Here is a 5,000-nt window from a genome sequence, read left to right as displayed (position 1 = left end):
CACACACACACACACACACACACACATGATGGGGTCATTGAAAACACTCTGTGACGTAGATTAGACACACAGAGGAAAAAAACACAACAGAACAGGCTCCATGTTGGACCTAGCAGTGGAGCAGATGTCATGGAGGCCAACTAGCAGAGTGTGGTGTAGAACAGGGCTGTAGTCAAGTCCACCTTTTCAGAGTCCAAGACAAGTCCAAGACCAGAATAGTCAAGTCAGAGACAAGTCCGAGTCCAAAGAGGTTCAAGTCCGAGACAAGACCGAGTCCAAAAAGATTTGAGTCCAAGTCAAGTCCGAGTCACATGTTGGTCAGTGTTAAACAATGAAATGGATGAATATCAATAAAGCGGATGTTTGAAGGTAACCCATATGCCATGGATGTGAAGACAAACTTGTATGTTGTTGGATTTCAAGCTCCACTCTAGAATTTATGGTTGCCAAATCAAATAAAGACAGACCTGGTCGAGTCCAAAAGCTTAATTTGGCAAGACCAGTGTCCGAGTCCAAGACAAGTCAGAGTCCAATTGATAGCGAGTCCAAGACAAGTCCAAGTCCATAAAAAACGGACTTGAGTCTGGACTCGGACCGAGTCTGGACTCGAGTACTAGGGACGTCAGTAAACCTCCCTCCTGAAGCCTCATACAGTATCAGTAGAACGCTAGTAAACCTCCCTCCTGAAGCCTCATACAGTATCAGTAGAACGTTAGTAAACCTCCTGAAGCCTCATACAGTATCAGTAGAACATTAGTAAACCTCCTGAAGCCTCATACAGTATCAGTAGAGCGCTAGTAAACCTCCTGAAGCCTCATACAGTATCAGTAGAGCGCTAGTAAACCTCCCTCCTGAAGCCTCATACAGTATCAGTAGAACGTTAGTAAACCTCCCTCCTGAAGCCTCATACAGTATCAGTAGAGCGTTAGTAAACCTCCCTCCCGAAGCCTCATACAGTATCAGTAGAGCGTTAGTAAATCTCCCTCCCGAAGCCTCATACAGTATCAGTAGAACGCTAGTAAACCTCCTGAAGCCTCATACAGTATCAGTAGAACGCTAGTAAACCTCCCTCCTGAAGCCTCATACAGTATCAGTAGAGCGTTAGTAAACCTCCCTCCTGAAGCCTCATACAGTATCAGTAGAACGCTAGTAAACCTCCCTCCTGAAGCCTCATACAGTATCAGTAGAGCGTTAGTAAACCTCCCTCCTGAAGCCTCCTACAGTATCAGTAGAACACTAGTAAACCTCCCTCCTGAAGCCTCATACAGTATCAGTAGAACGTTAGTAAACCTCCCTCCTGAAGCCTCATACAGTATCAGTAGAACGTTAGTAAACCTCCCTCCTGAAGCCTCATACAGTATCAGTAGAACGTTAGTAAACCTCCCTCCTGAAGCCTCATACAGTATCAGTAGAACGTTAGTAAACCTCCCTCCTGAAGCCTCATACAGTATCAGTAGAACGTTAGTAAACCTCCCTCCTGAAGCCTCATACAGTATCAGTAGAACACTAGTAAACCTCCCTCCTGAAGCCTCATACAGTATCTGTAGAACACTAGTAAACCTCCCTCCTGAAGCCTCATACAGTATCTGTAGAACACTAGTAAACCTCCCTCCTGAAGCCTCATACAGTATCAGTAGAACGTTAGTAAACCTCCCTCCCGAAGCCTCATACAGTATCAGTAGAACGTTAGTAAACCTCCCTCCTGAAGCCTCATACAGTATCAGTAGAGCGTTAGTAAACCTCCCTCCTGAAGCCTCATACAGTATCAGTAGAACGCTAGTAAACCTCCTGAAGCCTCATACAGTATCAGTAGAACGCTAGTAAACCTCCCTCCTGAAGCCTCATACAGTATCAGTAGAACATTAGTAAACCTCCCTCCTGAAGCCTCATACAGTATCAGTAGAGCGTTAGTAAACCTCCCTCCCGAAGCCTCATACAGTATCAGTAGAGCGTTAGTAAACCTCCCTCCTGAAGCCTCATACAGTATCAGTAGAACGTTAGTAAACCTCCCTCCTGAAGCCTCATACAGTATCAGTAGAGCGTTAGTAAACCTCCTGAAGCCTCATACAGTATCAGTAGAACGTTAGTAAACCTCCCTCCTGAAGCCTCATACAGTATCAGTAGAACGTTAGTAAACCTCCCTCCTGAAGCCTCATACAGTATCAGTAGAGCGTTAGTAAACCTCCCTCCTGAAGCCTCATACAGTATCAGTAGAACATTAGTAAACCTCCTGAAGCCTCATACAGTATCAGTAGAACGTTAGTAAACCTCCTGAAGCCTCATACAGTATCAGTAGAACGTTAGTAAACCTCCTGAAGCGTCTTACAGTATCAGTAGAACGTTAGTAAACCTCCTGAAGCCTCATACAGTATCAGTAGAACGCTAGTAAACCTCCTGAAGCCTCATACAGTATCAGTAGAACGCTAGTAAACCTCCTGAAGCCTCATACAGTATCAGTAGAACGCTAGTAAACCTCCTGAAGCCTCATACAGTATCAGTAGAACGCTAGTAAACCTCCTGAAGCCTCATACAGTATCAGTAGAACGCTAGTAAACCTCCTGAAGCCTCATACAGTATCAGTAGAACGTTAGTAAACCTCCTGAAGCCTCATACAGTATCAGTAGAGCGCTAGTAAACCTCCTGAAGCCTCATACAGTATCAGTAGAGCGCTAGTAAACCTCCTGAAGCCTCATACAGTATCAGTAGAACGTTAGTAAACCTCCTGAAGCCTCATACAGTATCAGTAGAACGCTAGTAAACCTCCTGAAGCCTCATACAGTATCAGTAGAACGCTAATAAACCTCCTGAAGCCTCATACAGTATCAGTAGAACGCTAGTAAACCTCCTGAAGCCTCATACAGTATCAGTAGAACGCTAGTAAACCTCCTGAAGCCTCATACAGTATCAGTAGAACGCTAGTAAACCTCCTGAAGCCTCATACAGTATCAGTAGAACGCTAGTAAACCTCCTGAAGCCTCATACAGTATCAGTAGAACGCTAGTAAACCTCCTGAAGCCTCATACAGTATCAGTAGAACGCCAGTAAACCTCCTGAAGCCTCATACAGTATCAGTAGAACGCTAGTAAACCTCCTGAAGCCTCATACAGTATCAGTAGAACGCTAATAAACCTCCCTCCCTCAGCCTCATACAGTATCAGTAGAACGTTAGTAAACCTCCTGAAGCCTCATACAGTATCAGTAGAACGCTAGTAAACCTCCTGAAGCCTCATACAGTATCAGTAGAACGCTAGTAAACCTCCTGAAGCCTCATACAGTATCAGTAGAACGTTAGTAAACCTCCTGAAGCCTCATACAGTATCAGTAGAGCGCTAGTAAACCTCCTGAAGCCTCATACAGTATCAGTAGAACGCTAGTAAACCTCCTGAAGCCTCATGCAGTATCAGTAGAACGCTAGTAAATCTCCCTCACGACGCCTCATACAGTATCAGTAGAACGTTAGTAAACCTCCTGAAGCCTCATACAGTATCAGTAGAACGCTAGTAAACCTCCTGAAGCCTCATACAGTATCAGTAGAACGCTAGTAAACCTCCTGAAGCCTCATACAGTATCAGTAGAGCGTTAGTAAACCTCCCTCCTGAAGCCTCATACAGTATCAGTAGAGCGTTAGTAAACCTCCCTCCTGAAGCCTCATACAGTATCAGTAGAGCGTTAGTAAACCTCCCTCCTGAAGCCTCATACAGTATCAGTAGAACGTTAGTAAACCTCCTGAAGCCTCATACAGTATCAGTAGAACGTTAGTAAACCTCCCTCCTGAAGCCTCATACAGTATCAGTAGAACGTTAGTAAACCTCCCTCCTGAAGCCTCATACAGTATCAGTAGAGCGTTAGTAAACCTCCCTCCTGAAGCCTCCTACAGTATCAGTAGAACGTTAGTAAACCTCCTGAAGCCTCCTACAGTATCAGTAGAACGTTAGTAAACCTCCTGAAGCCTCATACAGTATCAGTAGAACGTTAGTAAACCTCCTGAAGCCTCCTACAGTATCAGTAGAACGTTAGTAAACCTCCTGAAGCCTCATACAGTATCAGTAGAACGCTAGTAAACCTCCTGAAGCCTCATACAGTATCAGTAGAACGCTAGTAAACCTCCTGAAGCCTCATACAGTATCAGTAGAACGCTAGTAAACCTCCTGAAGCCTCATACAGTATCAGTAGAACGCTAGTAAACCTCCTGAAGCCTCATACAGTATCAGTAGAACGCTAGTAAACCTCCTGAAGCCTCATACAGTATCAGTAGAACGCTAGTAAACCTCCTGAAGCCTCATACAGTATCAGTAGAACGTTAGTAAACCTCCTGAAGCCTCATACAGTATCAGTAGAGCGCTAGTAAACCTCCTGAAGCCTCATACAGTATCAGTAGAGCGCTAGTAAACCTCCTGAAGCCTCATACAGTATCAGTAGAGCGCTAGTAAACCTCCTGAAGCCTCATACAGTATCAGTAGAACGTTAGTAAACCTCCTGAAGTCTCATACAGTATCAGTAGAACGTTAGTAAACCTCCTGAAGCCTCATACAGTATCAGTAGAACGCTAGTAAACCTCCTGAAGCCTCGTACAGTATCAGTAGAACGTTAGTAAACCTCCTGAAGCCTCATACAGTATCAGTAGAACGCTAGTAAACCTCCTGAAGCCTCATACAGTATCAGTAGAACGCTAGTAAACCTCCTGAAGCCTCATACAGTATCAGTAGAACGCTAGTAAACCTCCTGAAGCCTCCTACAGTATCAGTAGAACGCTAGTAAACCTCCTGAAGCCTCGTACAGTATCAGTAGAACGTTAGTAACCTCCTGAAGCCTCATACAGTATCAGTAGAACGCTAGTAAACCTCCTGAAGCCTCATACAGTATCAGTAGAACGCTAGTAAACCTCCTGAAGCCTCATACAGTATCAGTAGAACGTTAGTAAACCTCCTGAAGCCTCATACAGTATCAGTAGAACGCTAGTAAACCTCCTGAAGCCTCATACAGTATCAGTAGAACGCTAG

At 44.5% G+C, this 5,000-nt stretch overlaps 1 protein-coding gene across 1 annotated transcript in view; it reads right to left on the bottom strand.

Annotated features, from left to right (window-relative positions):
* Nucleotides 1–5,000, bottom strand: part of colq (collagen-like tail subunit (single strand of homotrimer) of asymmetric acetylcholinesterase) — a 42,850-nt gene that overhangs the window by 29,952 nt on the left and 7,898 nt on the right. The gene's annotated exons all lie outside the window — the stretch shown is intronic.

The sequence above is a fragment of the Engraulis encrasicolus genome, chromosome 5 (genome assembly GCF_034702125.1).
Source record: "Engraulis encrasicolus isolate BLACKSEA-1 chromosome 5, IST_EnEncr_1.0, whole genome shotgun sequence".
Taxonomy (NCBI): domain Eukaryota; kingdom Metazoa; phylum Chordata; class Actinopteri; order Clupeiformes; family Engraulidae; genus Engraulis; species Engraulis encrasicolus.
This window is presented reverse-complemented; position numbering and strand designations above follow the sequence as displayed.